Below are 22,500 nucleotides of genomic sequence, written 5' to 3' on the forward strand. Positions count from 1 at the left end.
CCCACACACACTTTTTTAAGCTCGCTGAACAAAGTTGAGGAGCGCTGACCAGCCACACGGTAGCAGCTACGGACCGCATTTGTAAAATGTCAGCAGTGACTTCGTTCCTGAAGTTGACTTCTCCTGCCGCCAAATGAAGGCAAACTGAAAAGGTGGAAATAATCATAGAAATGATGCTAGTCCATAAACAAGCTTACAGCCTCATTAGTATAGCGGGAGGCTCCGCTGGGTGATTTATGCTTGTTTTGCTGATGCCATGAGGAAATGCCATAGGGCAACTTTAGCCAGCTGCTAATGGTTTCTGACAGCTTCTTAGCAACTAGTGCAAGCAACGCCGTAGCGTTTGCTAGTGACAGAAACCGAAAATGTCATATTATCTGCCCATGTGTCACGAAGTCCGTGTGGCAATTAACTAGTAGGCCAGTGACTGAGGGGCCAGAGGCTCTTCAAAATGGCCCGTGGCTATTGGGGGCAGAGCAGGCTCACTGCTCGCGTTTGCGCTGCACATATGCACGCTGTAACGCAGCGAGCCAGGCCTGGCCACCGCCATCAGGGCGCGGATGGGCTCGGTCCTTTCAGCTCCTTTGTCTGTGAGGTGCTCCCCATCACCTCTTCCTTCGGCACTGTCAGCGAGATCGCAATAATCTGCCTCAATACGATCACTGGAAACGGCACGTTAATAGGCAGCACCCCACTGCCCAGCTCTGCACCCCCAGCTGAGGTGCTGGCTGTGTTTCTGCTCTCTCACAAGCAAGTCTGAAAGGATTTCAGGCCTCTGAGGTGGACTTGCTGCCTGTCGGCTTGCCGCGAGCGCAGCCGCTCGGCACGGCAGCCGGACACCATTGAACAGGCTGAGGAGGGCCTTGGCTCTGCGCGCCCAAAACCACACGCTATACGTCAAGCTGTCAGACCTTTCAGCGTGGCCATTCGTCCTTTCAAATAATATTTAAGAATTGTTTTTACTAAACTTTATAGGCCATGCTCTACTGAAAGAGGCCAACTGACAAAGTGAGGAATTTGTCCTCCAGTTTGTCCATGGACGATTTGGTGCGGGACCCGGGCCCATCCCCATGGAGCGCGGCAGGTGACCTGTGGCAGCTCCCGGCCCGCCAGGCAGCTCGGATTTCAAACACACTGTCTATTTAAGCACACCCAGGCATTTAGGCCGCGCTATCTTGTTCCTTTCAAGACGGGATAAAGCGGCATTTATCACATTCAGGCCACTGAATGGGCCAGGCTGGCCATGCCAGCGGGGCCTCCTCCCTCTGCAGTCGCCTCCTGCGACTTCCCCTCCTGCTCTCCAAAATCTGGAGGCAAAACTAGAGGGCAGCTAAGTTAGAGCCGCTCTCTGAGCCATTCAAGCTCTCTTTGTCACAGGTGATCCACTGGAAAATTTTGCTGGCAAAATAGGTACTTCCGGAGAGCAATGCTTGTGCTTACACACAGCCGCTGCTGCAGAAATTAGGTGACAACTGGAAAACTTCTCCCTGGGCTTCCCAGGGAACAGGCTTCACAGGCTGAACCGCAGCTTAACGTCATGGCCTGCAGTGGTGGGAGGGCAGGGAGGATGGCATAGCCATGTCTCAGTCCCTTCAATCACAAAGGCTGGAAGGTCAGGCGTCTTACAGAACCTGGCCTTCAAGCACTCACAGGTGAATTGCAGGTGAACTGGCCCATGCAATAGGGTGGTCTCTTGGATTTCAAGGAAACCATTCACCTGTACCAAGACTAAAATGCTCCCCAGGCTTTGAGGGCTTGGGTCTGTCAGGAACAGACGCTTGTGCCCAAATGAAGTGGCCGTGCAGCACATTATGGTGCTCACATGGCATTGCCCATGGCCTGCCCTGGCCCTTGTCCATACTGCATCCTGGCACACATCAGACCAGGAAGTAATGCCTTCCCATGTGGCTCTTCAGACCAATAACACCCTTCCTTTGGTTCTCAGTGGTGAAGAGCAGAACACTGCTTTGCCACAACAAGCATTTTCACCAGATGCAGCAAGTCATTTCTCACTGCAAGCAGCCCTGTCCTATGATCAATCTGAGTCTGCAGTACAAATATATCACAGAAATCCATGCTATTCTTACAGAGCCTGCTCCTCACACCTCTGTGGTGAGCACTGAAGATGTGAGATCCGTGTCCTCTAAAAGACTCAGCTTGAAGGTCTGCACACACTTTCAGATTGTATTAGCTTACTGAATATAAATATCCACTGTCTTAAGAATCTTTTGTACTAAGTTTTACAGACCATGCTCTCGCGAAAGTCTGACCAAAAATATTGACTTCTGCACTAGACTTGGATCTTTCACAGCGCTGAAGCATTGCAACACATTGCCTCAAAGTTCTTGGGCCTTTCAGTAGAGTGATTAAAAAAAGAAAATATACTAAAATTTTCTTTAAATAGCATTAAGATATTTGGCTAGCAGGATTTGCTTTGGCTAGCAGGAGAAATCCTACACTGCTTAAGCAATTGAACTGTGCACTGCCCAACCACAGCTCTGTTCCTTTCTCTTGTAACCCCTTCAAAAATCCAAATCATTTTAGTAACCTTCTCGGTTACTAGAAAGCAGGATTCATTAAGATCTTTGAGGAGCAATATAATCTGCTAGAGAGTTGTAAGTGGCAAAATGACTTTCTGTAACCTTTCCTCAATGCTCTGTGCTAACTTGGAGTAACTATTATAATCTCTGCACCTTTACCTGTGCTATTCCTTTTCAGATACAAATCTCCAGTTTGCTGTGTACTCACACATCCACCACGCTGACTTTCCACCAGGCAAGAACAGCCCTACGTGCGAAATGCAATTTTCCTACAAGGTACAAACTACCAACTCTGAGAAAGCAGATCCAGGGATGCAACGTGGTTTTTTAGGTAAAGCAAGAGCAAAAGTGAAAGGAACACACCACAACCTGCTGCTCATGGATTTAAATCAAGAACTGCCATTTCACACTCCCACTGAATGGATCTGGGCAATCAAAGAAGAACATAGAGGGTTCCCCCTCCCCCCCCCCCCGACAACCAATTGCTTCAATTCAGCAAAGGAATGTGGTGAGCAGAAGACACACCTGAATGGATTTGAGGTGAGTCAGTGTGGCTAATAACTCCTGCCCACAAGTATACCTCAGCAAGTGCTCATTCCATCTTACAGCAAGGCAGGGAAGGAAGAAAGCTGAGCAGCACCATCAGCAGTATGCTCAACTATGGCAGGGAGAGCTGAGAGCACTGGCACATCTGGGGGTGCACATCCAGCTGTTAACTCGAGCTGTACCTGTGTGCCGCAGATAACTGGAAGTTTGCACAGGATGAGGCCTGTCAGTGTAGTAGATTTCCTTAAAAGACCTTTAAAAATTCATACACGGGTGTATAACAATAACGCACTGTAAGTCCTATCAGCCCACCAATACCTAAGCAAGGCACACAAGCGATGAGCCAAGTTGGGGCTCCCAGAAAAAGGGTACATCAGAAAACTCAGAGTAACTGTGCTTTTTCTCTAATGGGAAAAACATTTTCTGTTGGTTCGGATCCATGATTAGCCAGATCTGATGGAAGTGCCCACTCCAGCATCTCCTGGGGTCAACGGCAATCAGCTTGGCACACTCGGCAAGCTATGGAGCAGCCCCAAAAAGGATTTACAGCAACGATGGAGGTCTGCTTGTGAATCTGAAATGTGGGGTTGACAAGGGACAGGTTTATTTTTTCTTATTCCTTTAGGAAAAGGCCTTCTCAAATATACTTAATAAAAAGTTAATGAGGAACAACAAGGTTGAAAACGAGTGCTAGCAAGGAATACTGTCGTGCTTCAGTTTGCACTCGTCTCTTAAGGAGATGCACTCCATGTCTCATGCAAGGATTCAGACCATGACATGAGCAGTAGGAGGTTGTCAGTCACAGATACTATCCATATTTACAAGGTACTAAAGGAAACAGTTGCAAAAATACCCTACACAAATATTCATAGATGGAGTAACCTGGACCAGTATAAATTACACTCTGGCATTTGCCAAATTTTCAAAGTTTTTTCATTGAATCATTGCACTTTGTTCTCTAGAGACAGGAGCACCTTCTTCCTTTTTGACTTGAATTCCCTTCAGGTAAACAACAAGCAAATTAGCTGTCTACACAAAGAGTAAAAACAGCATTGATGAATAGAGGGGAGAGGTAGAAAACCCACAGATTTTACTCATTTTCATTTGTTTGGCAGCTTTTAACAGCTAAAACTAAGGAAACCTCTTCTGCACAATGCAGCACTTCTTAATAGGGTTCACAAAACTCCACTATTATGAGCAAGATATTTCTGGAGCTGTACATCTATGCTCCAGATGAAATATTAAAGAGAAAGCAGTTCATTGTATGGGAAGCAAACAACTTTCTGCTGCCAGCTACAGAAGTTTACTTTGAGCAATTGGAAGCAAATACCCTACAGAAAAATAAAAGTACTTGGTTAAACAGAAAAACATCCTGCTCCAACAGAGAGAAAGCTTAAACAGTTTGTTGGTTTGTTTGTTTTTACCTAAAAGCTAGCATGGAGTCCCAACCATGCCTTGGGAAAAGCTGCTTTTCAGCCATTCTCTACTTTGTTCAAATAAAGGTCTTTTTTGAAACACATTCTCTCCAACCTCAGCTGGAGAGCTGGGCTTCCCAGTCAAGGGTCCCACCAGTTGGGTTCTCCATAAAAAGTCACCATGCACAGCTGTCATGCAGGTAAATTCTCAGCTGGTTTCACTCAGGCTCACCCACTTCTGAAGCAGGAACACAAGAAGCGGCAGAAGGAGCACAAGGCTGCTCTGCCATGGGGGAAATATGCCCAACAAATACCCCAAATGGCCACAGGTCAACTTCTACAAATCTCCATAGCTCCTTAACAACTGGCTCAATCTTGGTGTTTATCCAGCTCATAAGACACTTGACTCTTGGACTGAGCACAAGCAGCTATAAGAGGTTCAAAAGCAAAGATCAGACACATATTAGGAATAAACTAAGGGACGCTTTATCTGTGGAAACAATTTATTACAGCTGAGCATTTAAATAGGCTTCCTACCCTAAACAGAGCTAAGTTGCCCTGGGCCCTAACTGCATGCCTGCTCCAGAGATGATGCTGTAGATTTCATGTTTTACAACAGGAAATACGTGCCAAAACCTTGACGCTATACAAACCATTCAAAATTAGATTTTTCTATTGAAAAAAATAGTCAAAAGAAAACATTTCATTGTTGGCTGAAATGAAACAAAATGCTTATGCTTGTTGAGCCAATCTAAAGCATTTTCTTTTAGGCCAATTCCAGACAGGCCAAGGCCAGCCCAAGCTGCAGTGTGCCCTACAGGAACTGTAGCTCAGATGGCGTTTGCCCCAAATTCGCTTTTGTAGGACTGGATCCCATATGTCACAGGAGTCATATGATCATAACCGACAGGAGAAAATTAGCTTAGATGTGGCGTGGGCAGCTTGAGATTCATGATCTATCAAGTCCACGTGAGACATTTCCAATTGGATGTTCCCACGTGTTCTGTTTCAAGTGAAAAAGTTCTTGTTTGTGTGCAATGTATTTTCTTCTGCTTCTGTCGCCCACAATTTAAAATAGTAGTAGAACCAATACATTCTATTTCCCCTGCCTCTGATCCATCAGGAACATCTGACAATGAAAAACTAAGCACTATTAAAAGAAACCTGAATTAAGCTTCCCTTTGCATGCCATGGCAGCACCATACACTTCACTTCCTGAAATACAGTGGTCACTTTGTGGCTATCAAAGACAGAAATAAGAGGAATGAGAACAAAATGCCCCTTCTGTTTTCCCTTTTGTCTTTTTACAGTAACATTTCAGCTACCATTGCTGGTGATTCCAGTAAGCATCTGTCGGCTTGCACAACATCATAAAGATCCACTTGCAGCAGCCTGTTACTCAAGCAAATTCCACCCACTGAAACATCTTAATTGGGCAATTAGTGAGAAGACACCTGGCTTTGAACTTAAGCCACAAATTATTTCTTTATATCTGAAACAAGAGAAAGATTATTTTGATTTGTTTTGCAAGGTTAATCCAAAATGCCTTCTGAGAGACTCTGCTGGTTCCCAGCGCAGGAGCCCACATCTCACAGTGACGGAAAGGAGGGCAGAGAGGAAGGCTGGCCTCATGCACCTGGAAGAACCCCTTTCACAGGTGTACTAAAGTCTGATGAGTCAGATAATCACGTGGTTATCATTAACCTTAGTAACATTTGCAATCCTGGCTGAATGGATGGCTTTGGGACTCCCCTCACCCAGTGCCTGCACTGCCTAGTATGCTCAGGAGCCTACTTTACTCTCCAAAGACAAAACTCTTTGTTATAGCACGCATATAACATTTCCAGTTCAGGAAAACACTTTAATTACAAAATAAGCAGCCCTCTCCATAACAAACCCTTTATGGGGGGAGCGTAGGCAGAAAGAGTAGCGCTTTCCTTATGCTCCTTGCTGCCTGGTGCTCTAAATCCAGTCTCTTGTTCTTCCAGCAAAGGCCGCCTGCTCTGGAGGGCCCCTGACAATAGCAGCGGCTGCTCCTCTGGAAGGAGGTGCAGAAGCCAAAGGGAGATAAGTAGATTTGACAGAGGAAAAGCTCACACCGAATTTTCTTCCACTTGACTGTCCCTCTCCAACACAAAAGGCAAATCTACTCTGATGAGGTGGTGCTGAAAAAGGGCTACAATGGGAAAAACAAACCTGGAGCCAAGCTCTAGGGCTGCAGCCTGCAGCCTGCGGCCTGCCCTGCTCAGCACAACAGCTGCAGGCAGCTAGCTCATACCTTGCTCGGGCTCAGCTACACAAACTGGGGTCAGAAAACCCCCGTTTGGGTCAGCTGGGATAAAACCTCAGCATATCCAGGCAGGTGGCATGAACCAGCCCCTATGGGAAGCCTGAACACCCTGCAACGCTATAGGGCCTCCTGGAGGAACAGCAAGAGAGGGGAACTTTCAACCATCCTCAGCTGAGCCACCTTCCCGTTGTGACCCAGGGCCATCAGGCAGCTCGCTCCTTCTGAGTTAGCTCATCCTCTTTGGCTCCAGCTTAACCTGTTCATGACACTGCTATGTTCTGGTTTCCTGTGACTCTATCACAGCTTCTGGTGTTTTGCTGCTTGTCTTGCAATGCAAGATAGCAGTACAGTTTAGAGTGGTTTTAGGGTTTTTTTTTTGTTGGTTTTTGTCTTTTCCAAAAGCTAAACAAAAAGCAATAAACATCTCAGAGGGCCCCAAACATGCAATGAATGGGAAAGCTAAATTAGATCAATGCTAGACAATTAAAAACTTCACCTACATATCATCTACAGGTGCACGTGTGCCTCATTTTTACCTCTTTGATCTTCCATCACTATACACTCCTTGACATTAGGTACCTGGGTTTACCTGGAATAGGCAAACTGACAAGAAGAAAAGAAAAAACTTCTGGGGCAACCTAGAATTTGAGTATTATTTATGTCACTGCATCTACTGGCATCACAGACAGGAATCTGTTGCGAGAGGGATGGAGGAAGGGAGGGAGGCAAATCAGCCATCTCCAGGTGATTCCTCTTTTGAATCCACTCCTCCTGAGTCAGTGTTCAACCAAAAGCTCACACAAAGCTCAAAGCAAAGACAGACCTTAGCAGAAAGCCACACAGTGCCTGAAAAAGCAAAACAGAACAAAGCTTGAGCATCCCCTACAAAGCAAGTCAAAAAGCTTCAGGAGAGCAAATCCTATGTGAGGACACGCCACGCAGGCACTGCTCCCATTCCCACACCAGCTTGTGTCCTTCCTGTCCGTGTGGTATAAGCTAGAAAGGTTTATAGGCAGTGGCTGTGATGTGAAGGAAAAGACTGACTTTTCTTAGCATCCTGTAGTGCTGGGAAGAGAGAAGTATGGAAAGGAAATGGAAGGAGCAACCTGGGAAGGAGAAAGGAAAAGCAGGAGATCTTGGCTCAAAGGAGAGTCCTTACCACACCCTTAGCCTTGCCTTCATCTATGGAAGATATTTGCTTTTATAAATCTTGGAAAAAGTGTGGTGCGTGAGCTAAGTCGGCCCCCAGACAGATTTAACTTGGATGACCTGAACTTATTCTGCAGATCACCATAGGTCTCACTGACCTTGGCAGTGACACATATTTTCTCATGGATGAAGTGCTTCAGAATAATTCCGCCAATGTATTAGGCATAAATAGCCTTTTATTTAGCACTGGGCAAATATGATCTCTCCTTCTGCCTCTCACCTCCCCAGACAAAATCTATTTATTAGGATAAGGAGAACTCCACCCTCCATGAAGGTCTGGGTACACATCTCGAAGGCCAGGCAGAAGCTTGGCTGCTTTGTGCTCATGGCAGTGCGTGCTCAGACTTTGCCTTCATCATGATGCATTTGGAAGGTAGCTGGTAAGATCTGTTGCTTTCGATTGGTGTGGTCAGCCTGCATGACTGTGGGTTAATATGCAAATATCCTCAAACACGGAAGAGAGGGGAAAATACAGATCGAAAGTGGGGATGTTCAGCTTCAGCCACCGAAAATACACTCCTCACCTTACAGCACCTAGCTGTAAGGCAGCAAAGCGAAGCTGCTCCGAGATAAGCAGAAAGATCGCATCTCGGTTTTGCAGAAAATCAACCCGTTTGGAAGGAACAGGTGAGCTTCTCAGAGAAACGTCAGCAGAGTTTGGATGGCACAGACCTTTCCATCCACGAGCTTCACTGCTCTGTGCCTCTGGTCACTTGAGGCCACCGCGCATTGCTCCTGGGCTCTGCAGAAGACTGCACGCTTCCTCCCCACGGCGGAGGTGGCTAAAGTGGCTATTACACTCAGTCAGTACTCTAATGCCACCCGACCCTTAATTGCTAAGGAAAAGCAGACTGAAACCACAGAAAGGGCTTTCTGGCACTGGCTAAGGAAGTATCAGTTCTGAGGTCTGAATAATATCCCTGAAAAACATGAATCAGAGTGGTCCTTTCAAGCTGCATCGTGATTGATAGAGGTAAGCAAAACTGCAGAAGAGTAATCTGATGAAGACCAGGATGGTTTTGAAATGTAGGTACACAGACACTCAGACACAGACAAAAAAGAAAGAAAACACTTGCAAACCAGTATTCAAATTACCTTGTGACAGTCAAATAAATCCTAGCAAATACTATTTCCAGTTTTGACCACCACTATGAAAAAGAGCCTCTGTAACAAACTCACTGCAAGCTGAGCAGAAAGGAAACACAATTTTCCAATTGTTTGTGGACCACTTGCTTCAACTGCACAACTCACAACTGACCACTTACAACCCGCAGGCAAGGGCCAGTCTCAAACTGGGTCACTGAGGTTTTGCAGGCACAGAAGTTAGTCTCCAGCCACTCACTTGCAGTCTTCTCCGTTGCAGTGCTAGAGCAACAGTCACCGGTGCCAGAGGGGCGATTCTCTCGAGACAGGAAAACACTTTCACAAATATCTGCCAATTATCTGAACAGTCACCAACAATACCAGCTTCTGAACCACTGCTAATCACACTGCCATCTTCTATGCAAAACAACTTTGAGTTCTGTAATTTATTTTAGCTGCCTGACCAGCTTCACCTGCAGCTCGCGGTTTAAGCAAATGAGAAGGGAAGACAGGTTTTCAGATGTAACCGCAGGCTGAAGTTCTAAGCTCAGCAGAAAAGCATTCTTATCTCTGCATTGTTTAACTTCTATGAAAAAGACTTCAACACAACAACCATATTTACAGCGGAAATGATCTAAGCAGTGACCTGAGCAAGAAAACACAGCCCAGGAGAGAGTCTTGCCCATGCAGCCACGTGGAAGCTTTCCTTCCTGCTTGCCTCTCAGAGGTTTTCTGCAAGGCTGGGGTTGCACAAGAGCATGCAGGGAGAAGTTCAGTGCAGTGGTGCTGTTTTGATTTGCTCTAAGACAACACAGGTTTCTCCAGCCCATGGTGCAGACAGGGAGCAGCACGTAGTTAAGGAGGCTGAAGGCCCAGAGCCCAGCTTTCCGACTCCCCAAAGCGCAGGTTACAACCCATGGATGGCAAGCAGAATTCCCTGCTGGCACATCCCTGGAAGCGCCTCACTCGGCTCCATCCTGGGGCTCTCCCTGGAGAGCCATCCCTCCAGATGCCAGATAAAGGCAGTGACAAGGTGCTGACAGTGCCTGCACTGCTGCTGCCAGTCCCCTGCCCTCCCTCTGCCCCGGACTCCAAAGCAGGCTCCAGCCCCAGGCTCTGCACTTGGAGCTTTGCAAGGATGCGGAGCCCTGAATTCTGTGTTTCTGGAGCACGTCAGGGGCACTGCTTGCAATCTGGAGATATATGGGGAAATAGAATCCAAAGGGAACTTGCTCATCTTTGATATGAAAATAAGAGTTCAACACATTCCCCATAGAAATTACAAGAACAACAAAAAACAAATGCAAAAGAAAACCCACCTCATCTGCTAGTGAGGGTTGCTACAAATACAACCACAAAACAAAACAGATAAATGAGGCTTTTGGAATGCGTGTTAGTGTGCCTAAATGGACTAACGGTGAATCTTGTTAGTTTGGGGTGGAAATGGGTTTAACTCCGGTTTTACATTTAAAAGCATCCAAGGGAGGGAGGTGGAGAGCAGTGCCACCAGCTGCAGTGGCCAGCACACAAAGGACCCCGCGCCCACCAGCACAACAAAGCCACGACCCGGTGGTCTGCATGCTGCCGTTCCTCCCACGTGAACTCATTTCATTCCAAGGTTTCATTCACGGAGCCTTTCATCTCATGAAAGGCCTCCACGCTGTTTAGTTGAAAGCTGAGAGATCCACCGCTAACCACGTTCCACGAGCCCATCGCCTGGGTTTTACGTTCGAGTCCCCAGCTCCTAGAGTCACCCAAAAACCTGCCACCAAAAGCCACGCCAACACATGGAGCAACAGCCTCCGCACGGCGAAGAGAGCAGGAAACCTGGCTTCCCGAGAGCTAGGCGTGGAGACACAAACACGGCCCCCCAGGAGTGATGTTAAATAGATATCTATGTTTACACATTTATACCTTTTTCTTATGCACGTCAAGATTTCCGCACGCTTCACATTCGCAGCACTGGCCAGCAAAGGCAAGAGTTTCATGGGATGGCAATGACAAAGTGCCGAGGAGCTGCAGAGGAGACAGTGCCACACGCAAACCCAACGCCCCAAACCAGCCCCTGCTCTTCAGCAGCACAAAAACCTTTACCCATGCAGAGCAAGGAGTTCCTTCCCAAAGAAACAAGGAGTCTGAGCACAGATGCACCCCTCCTTGCTTGAGGCATTTAAGTCGGGCAGTGATGTTCAGCAACCAGCGGTGGCAATGAGCCCTCGCAGAGAGATTCCACAGGCAATGGAGAGAAATAAGAACTCTCCAGAGGGAAATCTGGGATTGGGATGACTAAAGGAACGCACAGACCACTAGTCTTGAATACAGCACATGCGAGCAGCGAGGCTCTCAAGGAAATGATGGATAACAAGGGCAGGATACACCCACCTCTGCTTTTAAACAAGATCTGGATTACGGGGCCCCTTCTAAAATTACTCAGGGTGGAAAGGCTGAATTTAGCACCCATCTATTACCTTATCATGAGGATACAACCTCGTGCTTCCTGCCACTGGGAATATGCAAAACTCTACCTCTTATCATCGCATCAGAATTAATGTCTTCTTCCTATTTTCTCTTATTTAAAAACAAAAAAAAATGCCTTCCTCCATAGATAGCTGGCTGAATTTATGTCTTACCAAACTAAATTTAAATGCAAGAAACAGGAAGCTTTTACTTGGAAACTGGAATTCCAAGCACTCGGTGGCGAACAATGAGCTGGGGAGATAAAGATGCAATGGAAATGGTGGGGGACAGACCTGACAAGCTTCCTGCCCACGCCGCCTCAAGAGCATGTGTCCCACCGTGATAGGAGCAGCCACGCTGCCCGCTTTTATTTTGGTAATTGTATTTGTTCCTGTGAAAACCCCTATAAAAACAAGTCGGAAGAGCAGACAATAGTCAGCCCGCCATCTCTTATAGCCAGATCTTTTACTTAACACTTTAGCACAAGATGCAATCAGCGGATCTTTGTCCATTTATACAATTCTCCCTGCTGCACCGAGGATTGTATTACACTCTCAAGCATGTGCACCAGCCAGATCCCAGCATCAAGCCTTCCCCATCACTTCAGGAGATTGATCTGATACTTGAAAGCACATTTGCTATTATCTACTACAGCCCTTTGGAAATGACATTACACAGATACGGGGGGCAGGCAAATATTGCCGCTCTTTTATTATTCCTGCCATTCGCTCGCTTGTAATATCTGAAAAGTTCCCAGGTCAATGGGATTACGTTATCTGCCTCCCCGGGCTTTATCTCCTCCCCGCACCCCACAGGTATCCATGTCAAAACGGGACTCTCCGGCGGGGGGTTTCTTTGCCTCGGGTCAGCCTCAGGTCAAGCTTTTCACCACTTGCTAATGCAAAGCTTCCCCCTGGCTCTCAAACCCCCAGAGCCCCAAAGCTGGGGGGCCAGGCAGCGCCCACCCCACAGCCGGAGCGAGTGGGGCCGGTGGCTTTAACCAAATGGAGCCACTTGGCTGAGGTTGTATCCCCCCGCATTAAACTTGAAGGATGGGAGCCCTTTAACTAGTTAGGAGCAACTCGGACTATATTTTTGCCTACCGGAGCGAAGATCAATTTTTATTTAGATTGATTTTAAGATTTACATGTGAGAAATGGAGAAAATTGGATCAAATATATACTAAAGCAAATTGTTGACTCCCATGAAAGCCAGTAAAACCAAAACAAATTTCAGAGATCTCATCTACCAGCACCTGAGGTTTGCTTTATTTCATTATTTCGTATACGTTTACGGAGCAGGAATTTGCTCAACTCTCTTCCAGTTTTCCTCCTCTGAAACAATAAGCCTCTCCGCAGAAAATTCTGTACTTGCATATTATCACCAGGATGGCATATGGCAAACTAGCAGCAGGCAGTTTATCTTCATCCTCTTTGCAAGCTAAAATTAGCACCACGCTTTTGCAAGGCTATATGATGCATTCAGAGCAGCACGATATACCTAATACAGCTTCAGCTCCGTCCCTGGCCAATCTCCAGTGGTCAAGTAAATTGATTATTCATTTTAATTGAATATTAATACGTGTAATAGCAAGTTTGCATTTATCAACTTGCGAGGCGCTTTTAAGCTGAGCACAGCCATTTCACCCACACCAACCGCAGCAGTAAATAAAATTAATGTATTAGTAACATATAGAATTTCAATTAATTTGTATGAGGCGATTCTAATTTATATTAAAGCATTATATATGGAGAGCTGTGCTGCAAAATCGCCTATCTGTGCCTCCTGTGTTTTTCAGTGATAGGATATAATGAATCCTGCTGAAGAGTTGTACACCCGTGTTACGGGCAACGTGCTCTTCCCACTCCAGCCCGCATTCCTGCAGATCGGTGCTGTTTGCTTTCTTGGGATTAAATTCAACCAAGTCACCCACTTTGCATCTCCTGACGACGTGGCTACGTTGCCTGGAACGCTCCCCTCTCTGCTGTTCAGCCTGGCAAGTTATGGCCACCTCAGGGGTTTCCTGACAGATGAAATCCACGGCCAGACGCTAATGCTAGCACCATTCACTAATTTGTATTTTGTAGCTGTATTGCCAAGAAACTTAGCACGATGCTCTTTCAAAAGGAAATCTGAAAGGTCTTGGAAAAGCCACCGCACTTCACACGGCAGGTTATTTTACCACCTTTCTTGCCAGGTTCACAGAATAAAGATGTGTAATAGTGGGAGGAAGTCACACTCAAGCACGTACATGAACAAACATACACAAACTATAAATATTTATACACTGACATTCAAGGACTCTGTGGCTCGAGCTGCTTACCAACTGACAAAACAATCCCCTACTTTACCTACAGCCTCTTACAGCAACACAGCACGAGACCGATTCTGTCTGATAGTTACGATGAAATTACGTCCTTATGATTCTGTTTTTCACACAGCTGGTCTCGCGTGGAATTTGCATGGGGTTATTCCAGACAAATACAGAAAAAAAAAAGGAGATGGGCAGAACGCTGCACCAAAACTCTCCCCTAAGGCACACTCAGTGCCACCGCCAGGGAGTGGGAGGGAGTCAGCGAGAGGTGCTTTACTGATTGGGGATGGGAGGAGGAGTACGGCACGGACGTAATGTTCTGATCCCAGTGTGAATCTCCTTTTCCGCTCCCTGCAATTTGCTCGCCCCTTTTCCCCTGCTCTGATGTTCCAGTGCTCTAAAAGGAGCTTACACGAAGTTTTAAACCACGACACTTTCCTTGAAGCGCTTCAGCTAACGTTGACCGTGTTAATCCTTCGCCTTAATGAAGGCTGTCAACGCAGATGTACGTGGGCTACAGCCCAGGGCACCAGGCAGGAGCACGGTGCTGGCCTTTCTCTTCACTGGGAGCTTTCAGCAAGGCAAGGGGAGCAACAGAAGCTTCTCCACCCTACAAGCCTGCATCCATGACCTCCACCTGCTGCCGAGGCAGAGCTAAGTCATACCTCCTTCCCAGCCCCATCGGGACGCTACCGAGTCCGGAATATTTTTAGCCTGCATCCATGTGTCACTAATTGCTCTTCGAGAGCTGGGCAAAGAGTTCAGAGCTACCCAGGCAACATCCACCACCTGCAGCTCTTCCTGAAGACACAACGGGTGTCTCCCAGTGGGTTTTCCCATGCTGCTCTACAAAGGGTGGCACCTGGGACCTGGGACAAGTAGAGCTCCCAGAGCCATCTCCCTCCCATGGCACAGCATCAGCCACACAAAAAAAACGAACAGCAAAGCACTACAGCGTAATCAAAAAGGCTGCCCCTTCTACATTCTTCTTTGCTTGTATGATATTTCTTCTTCTTTCCAGCACCTCCATGCTATGATGGGGCACAGAGCAACCACAAAAAACTGCCTTGCAAATTCCATGGGACGTTTTCGGTGCTCGCATCTCATTCATGAATTGAGAAAAGAAAAAAAAAAGGAAAAAAAAAAAGCCCACGTGCATTGATGCGCTTAGAAAAAAAAATGATGTCAGCATCTTGTAGCGTTGATCCTTTAATTAATCCCTCAAAGAATGCCCCCCTCACTCACAAACATATAATGTAATGCCAGCTTAATCTTACCTAAAAAAAAAAAAAAATACAATGCAATAAGATTACTACTCTGACTCTGCTAACTGTTACAGCCCTGCTTAATCCTGTGTTCCTGCGCTCTAACAAGCTCCTGCGACACTGTATGGAGTTTATCAAAGCAGTTTCTGATACAAAAGGACTTATGTTTTAAACGACATAATTCCACGGTCTTTTGTGCTCTCTCCGCGATATGTTTATCCAATGACTTTCATCCCGAAAGGGCTCAGAGCCTGTCGCCTGCTCCTGCTGAAGACTTCCTTTCAGGTTCCACGCCGGAGCTGGGTTAGAAATGAAGTAGCAAAAATAACATCGCCAAGGGGGGGTTAGGGAGGCGAGACCTGGGGGGCCGGGGCTGCTCCCTCCTGTCCCACCTGGAGCTGGAGACCTCCTGCCCACACCCAGACAGGATCTGCATGGGACCGTTCCCAAATACGGACACATCGAGTTTCCCACGGAACACGAGAAGAACGCTCTGCTCCCTCCCTGTAATTATCAAATCATCCTGAAAATGAGGAAGAATTGAGAATCCTCCTTATAGCCCATCATAAAACAGAGAGGGCTCGCGCTCACATGATGTTGTCGGAGCAGCCTGCCAACAAAACTTTACGAAGAGTGCAGGAATTCATGTTTGCTGAGATGTTAAAGTCGTAAAAGGGGGAAATTTTATTTTGTTTTCCCACAGCCTAAATGAAGGTGAACCGAGTAAATTTGGCAAAGAGCGCGGAGTCACAAGCCATTTCCCACAGCAGCGTGGTATTTTCCTCTGGGAATAAAACATTTTCCCTAAACTACTGTTTATAACTCTTATCAGTTCAACAGCAATAGAGCCATCAAGTCCAATATCTTGTGGAAAAAAGTCAAGGTCAACAAGTACTTGCATTTTCGTTTATCTTTAGCTGCAATTGCTACTGACATTCAATTGGGTAATAAACATGAGGACTGTCAAATGCTCTCAGCAAACAGGTGATCCAAAAGCTATCACAGGGAAAGAGGCTACTGCCAGGTAATCAAACAATCCTGTTGCAACAATTATGATTGGAGTGTATTCATTTACAGAAGCAATCGCCTGTCAAATTTGAATGAATATTGTCAAAGCTTTCCCACCACCGGGGTAGGAAGGGTGAGGAAACGCAAGCTGCAGCTACTTTCTAGTTCTCACCAACAGAAGCACACCAGCATTCGCAAGAGCCATCCAAAAATGAGTCAATAAAAAAATCCAGTAATTCTCTTATTTCCCAAGTTGAATTTTTTAATAAAATATATTTTTACATAAAACTCGCAGCAGATCGCTCCGAGCAGGCGGATCTCGTGTCAGCCTCTTGCAGCAGCAATTGCACTGCAGGACAAGCTCTGGCTTCACCCACAGTTCATCAGTTTAAAGGCTTCTCTTCCAACCTGAGTCATCTTTTTTTTCCCCTCTCGCAGCACTTCACGTGAAAGGTACGAGAACGGTTTACACCAAGCAGACAAATGCCGCACCCTGTTGCATCACTAATCCAGAAACAATGCCTGTTTACGGGTTTGGAGTCACTGCAATAAATTGTTTCTCAAAAGCGGAGGCCATCTCAGGAACATGACTTTGCTTTTTTTACCTCTGATGTAAGGAGGTCAATGACGCACACCAGAAAGTTGCTCTCTGCCTGCATCGGATGGCCAAAGACTCAGCTGATGCCAGCAAGACCTGGAGAGGCCAATGGGGATCAAAGCAGTGCCCTAAGGATGGAAAGTCTGTGGTCCATATGGGAAGCTCATTGGCTCCAATGAGCCACTACAACCTACGGGAGCACACCCAGGATGTGTAGGAAAAAACACATCATATCCAAGTGATCTTCAAACTCAAGCACTGCTAAGAAAGGGGTATCTTGGGAACCTGAATCTTATTTCTGCAACCAAAATCCCCTTGTCTGTCCCATCCAAGAAGGGAAACAAGTTGTTACGAAGCAGCTCAGGAAGAGATTTAGCAATGTGGCATTTCCCACCTCTGGAGCCTGTGCAAGCCGATGGCATGTTCAGCTGAGGATCAGCTTATGTTCTTACATACATGTCTAGGTATGCAGAGACTCGTGCATGGCCACGCAGATGTCCAATGGAATAGGCATTTCTAATCGTATGCTGCTTGCCCCCAGAAAGAAAAAAAAGAAGAAAGACAAAAAAGAAGAAAGACTCCACCACATGAATTTTGCTGCTCGATTACCGATGGGCTAAAAAGTCAGGGTTGCCTGTATTTCCAAGCCACTTGGAAGAGTAAAGTAAGCAGCTCCCTAAGCCATTCTCTCTGCCGAGGACGGCTTCAACCTCCTGTGCCCAGCTTTGCTCCCTGCCTGGCCAAAGCTTTCCCAAACAAAGACTCAAACTCACAGTGAGATGTCTGCCCTGGTTGTGAGCTGCTTATTATCTCCGGGGGCTGACCTGAAAAACAAGTCGCTGCTTACACGGAGATATTCAAGTTTCCCCTAAAAGGCAAATGGGAGGGAGGGAGGTTTTTACAAGGAAAAGAACCGGTCTGTGACTCTCCTATCCACGACTTAGGCAAAACAAACAACATCGGTAAGTACGCGAGTTAGTTTCGCCAAATCAGAAAGAAAAATGCCAGCTCCTAACAGACGTTGGGAGCAAGCGCGAATGGTTAAATACACCCTGGCAGCAGCAATGGGCTGATGCTCAGACCACATTGCATGTCAAGGCAAGGGCTCTCTTGCAGGCCCGCGTTGAAGCGGAGCTCTGCCTGGCCACGGCACGGAGCTCAGCGCCGCCAAAACGCGGCAAACAGCTGAGTCGGGCTGACGAGACCAGAAAAACACACAGAAGGAAGGAAAAAACAGTTTCACGCCCTCCAGCTTTAGAGCAGAATGATAAATTGACATCGTGTTGTTATGAGCGTAATCCTCAGCCACTCAATCACTGTTAAAAAATAAAACACGATTCCGAGGAGATAAAAATAATTAATGCCGGTGCTGCTGAAGGATGTGCACCTACACGAAGAGCCTCCAACCCAGAGCCACGGTTCAGGTTTCCTGCTCGCAATTACAAAGCCCGCGTTCGCGGATGCTTTCTTCTTTTTCTTAAATCTCACATCTCACGCCAAGCAAAGAGGCACAGGTGCTTGCGCTGGTCTAAAGCAAACCGAGCGTTACTCACTCGATGGAGAAGCAGGAAAGGCAAATGGGACGGCAGAGCCTGTGAGAGAACACCCACACGGACACCGCTCCTTTCAAACAAGCCTATTACGCTTAATTTGGGCTTCACAATATCCGAACCCCCAGAAAAAGCGCAGGGAGCAGCCCCTGCTGACTAATGCTCTGTCTTTTCCAATCGAGGGTCACATCCAGCCCAACCGATCGCATGATAATGGCAGCAGAAAAGGTCAATCAAAGACAAGCCGGAGCTCCCACCGCCGGGCTGACCTTCGGAGCTTGTGACAAATTGCTATCAGTCAATGTCAACTAATGACGGCGGCTCTTTGGCTAATCAATTGTTCTAAAAATGATCAAGAAAACTACTCACAGGACAGCTCATTTTCACATCAATGCCTGTGAAGTATGAAAAGCTCATTTTTTGAGTTTTTAATAAGCTCATAAGTAAAGCAGTTACTTGGTAACAGGGGTCACCTTAGTGAAAAGACAGAACCTTTGTCTGCCTTTTACATATTCTTTTATTACCATATTATAGTAAAAATATGCCATGCCATTACTGTGCCAGAGGGCTACATAATAAAGAAGGTAATCCTTCATACATTTTTTGAGATAAATACTTCTGCGTTTTAGGGACCTCTGTTTGGATGTAAATAACCGTCCACACGCTGCCCCTGTATTTAAATGCAAAGCAATCACTGCTGACACACAGCACAGGTGACGTGCTCACTTATTATTCATGCAAACTCCATGTGACAGAGCTGGTAGCGAACGGCGTGCTGCAAACCCAGCGGCACCACCACAGGACGTTAGGTCCAGCAGCACCTGTTAGGTCCCCAAAGCCCACACCTGATGGGAGTGCAACTTTACTTGGGCTGCTTCCAGCAGAACTTGGGTTTGGTTGGAAAACCGTGCTCAGGAACCCGTAAAGCATCGCGAAAGCAAACCCATGTATTAAATAGCCCCGAAACAACAAATGCAGCTGCATGATGGTCTGAGGCTTGAGAATTGCAGGTACAGCTCTGCTTTGCTTTCTTCCAGCCTGCATAGAGAGCATCCAGTCAAAGCGCATCTCCAAGCATCGCGCTACAAGACGCCTCTTGAGAAAAGGCCACGTGCACGCAAACAAATCGTTTGAGTCACTCGGAGCAACAGAGCGCAGCCCCCTTCATCCCTCTCCATCCCTCCCCACGTGGATCCCTACCACCAGCATCTGTGCAGCCCCAAATGACCAACCCCAAAAACAGCCTGCCTCACCCAACCATGCGTCCTAACTGCAATCCCCGCCTCGCTACGGAGGTATTAAAACTTTGGTTTTCGTCAGCGAAACTGCAAAGTGGCAGCAGTTTTAGGTTACACCCTAAGCCCGAGTGGCCACGGTAGTTTTTCAAATTAAAATATCTTGCGTGGCCTCGGCCCCTTCTTGTGCCGTCCATGGGCAAGAAATAAAGGAGGCAGGATGACACTTAAGCTCAGCCATAATTGGAAGTATGTGAAAAATGAAGTGTCGGTTCGGTCAATAAAGGGCAAAGGTGAAGGGGAACTGCAGCCTGAGCGCGGAGCGAAATGTGCTCATTAAGGCGCCCAATCCGAGGGCTGCTGCCCACCTACCCCATTAGTCACCGGCCATCTGAGCGCTCCCAGTGCCTGTCCTGGTGCTCTGATTACTTTCCTTTACACGTAAAGGCGAGCGGTGCACAAATCTCTGCCGCAGCACAGCGCAGCCCTTCTCGCCCTGCTGCCTGGAGAGCCCCCAAAGAAAAATGGGATTGCCTCCTGCCCACAGGTTGCCCAGCTCTTGAAAAAGGCCCCACAAACATCGCAGCTACTGGCAGGTTTTGTTAAAGAAATATTGCTGCTCACACTTGAAAGAGCAACGAATATGAGAGGTTACAAAACGTTCTGAACCGGGGCTGAGGCTGGCACAAAAAAACTAGAAAAGAGCTTCTACCCAGTAAGCTCAAAGGAATGGGAAAGCAGCCCTCAAAACTTTTCAATAATTATTCTGCATTCCTGTGCTATAACTGTCCACCACGATGACACAGCACCGGCCTTTGGTACGAGACGGTGTCACCGTGCCATGCAATGACACAGCCCGCTGCTCGGTGGCATGAGGCCGCAGAGCATCTCCCCTGTAGCTAAGCAGGGACTTACACAACAGCTTGGAGCAGCTGGGAGTCATCGCTATCACTAAGTAAATAAATTTACACATTAAAAAAAGACTTTAAAGTGTTTACAGGAAAGGGAGCCTCTCCTGTTTGCAAAGGTTTTGTTCCGTGTATTTTGTACGTGGACGTAAAAATGCACTCGGTGGGGATTTAAAGCAGTGATGGATCCAGTTGAGAAGAAAACGTTCCAGATAGCCCCCAAATAGACTTTCATATAGTCTGGGTTAAGGAACAAGGGATCATCACTGAGGGCCCTGAGCTTTGTAGTCCACATGCCCCACGTCCTTGGGACTCCTGGAGCCCGACTCGCACGCCGGGCAATGCTCTAAAGCTAAACCCATGCTTGGCTTATTCCGGGTGAATGTATAGGCGTGGAGATGTGCCTCAACAAATGAGATTCCCCCCGAATCTCAGCTTCAGAGTACCGAGAGCAAACCAAGAGCAAAGCGAGGCTCAGAAAGACCACCACTACCATTCCTGCATCCCTGTTCTTCAGAAAAAGGCAGAGGATCTTTCCCACAGGGGCAGGTGGCCAGAAGGCAGCTCTGGGACCAGGCACCCGCTAAGCAGGGTCTCCTTTCCACAACTTCCTTCCAGAACTTGACCTGAGAGCTCTATCTAGCTAGCCAGTTCCCCCTTGTTCACCATTTCCTAAGGTTTCAACGCGACGAGCCTTCTTCACCAAATGCCTCTTATCAGGAGCTGGCAGCAAAACTCAGCAAAACTTACTGCACAATTTGGGTAAGAGTTTCCACAGGGGCTAACTCACGGCTGACAGCCTTCCTACGGGCGTTCAATGGGACACAAGCTCCAAGGCCACCAGCCCCTTCCGAAAGGCACTCCTGTCCCAGACCACAGCACACACCTTGCTGGGAGCAGGCGGTGACGATGGCAACAAAGCACCAGCTCGGGCTGCACCGCAGCCTAATTAAACGCCACATTTAGAAGAAGGCAAAGCCTGAAAGTCTTAAAAAGTACACGAGGAACCGAGGAGCTCCATTTCCCAAGTACCGCAGTGGCTCGGGAGCACGCCGACGTTTGGTACTCGCACAAACACGCGCACACCCGGCTAACAAAAGAGCAGCCCTGCCCGAACACAAAACTCCCTCCGAACACCACAACGCCTGCTTTTGCAGCAGCATTTCCCCCTTAAGAAAAACGCGGGGATTTAAAGTCCGCTCCAAAAGTAAGAAGCTCTAATGAACACGTTGACACCACTTCGGCTATGGCATTGTGCACAGCACCACCAGGATACATACGTGCACGTACTTGAAAGAAAAAAGGCCCCTTGGATTTATGTTGCATATCATTTTCCAGTAAAAGTCAGAGGTCAGAAGGTTACCAGTTTCTGCCTCAGCTCTGCAGCAGTTTACTATTCCAGGCCCCATTTTTACTAGGCTACGCTTGCGATGAAGTCAGCAACTTTTCTTTAAACAATAAAGTGTCTCAAATACTTAAGATTCTATAAAGAGATGCTATTTGCAACGTAAGTTACGTCCGCGCGTATAAAAAATTAGAATATACTGGTTTAGGTTAAAAACTAATCTTGTTAAACTCAGACTTTGCCATGCTAATCAGTACTGTGCAACCTTTTTTTGGAAACACAATTCCTTTGTTGTCTAACAGCACTCGAATGAAACACGATCATAAACCAGATTTAAAAGTATATACCTATTGCGAGCTCAGAGTCAGCTCCAATAAAGTGCTCCCTTTTATATTCAGATTAAGGATCCTTTTTAAATTTTAATTGCATTAAATTAGCACTAAATCCACTGCAGTTGGTCTCTTCAGGAAAAGTTTAAGCAGCTTCTCAGAAAAAAAATAAAAATAAAAATGAAAAACAAAAACAGAACTTCAGCTTCTTGAGCTCTGGACCCTCCAAGACAGCGCTAAGGATTCATAGCACACCCTGCTTGCATGGCCCCAAGCTCCTTCCATCCTGCTGCATCGCTTACTCTGCTTGGCTTGGTACTCAAACAAAACATTTTTGCATTCACATAAATTGGAACTGAGCGAAAAATAAAAGCGCTGCTCGGGATTTTGAAAAATGGGCCAGCTAAC

At 46.9% G+C, this 22,500-nt stretch overlaps 1 protein-coding gene across 1 annotated transcript in view; it reads right to left on the bottom strand.

The window, feature by feature from the left end:
• The window catches only part of MEIS1 (Meis homeobox 1), a gene marked incomplete in the record, with an annotated part of 95,798 nt that overhangs the window by 47,627 nt on the left and 25,671 nt on the right, over nt 1-22,500 (bottom strand).

The sequence above is a fragment of the Numida meleagris genome, chromosome 3 (genome assembly GCF_002078875.1).
Source record: "Numida meleagris isolate 19003 breed g44 Domestic line chromosome 3, NumMel1.0, whole genome shotgun sequence".
NCBI classification, from domain to species: Eukaryota; Metazoa; Chordata; class Aves; order Galliformes; family Numididae; genus Numida; species Numida meleagris.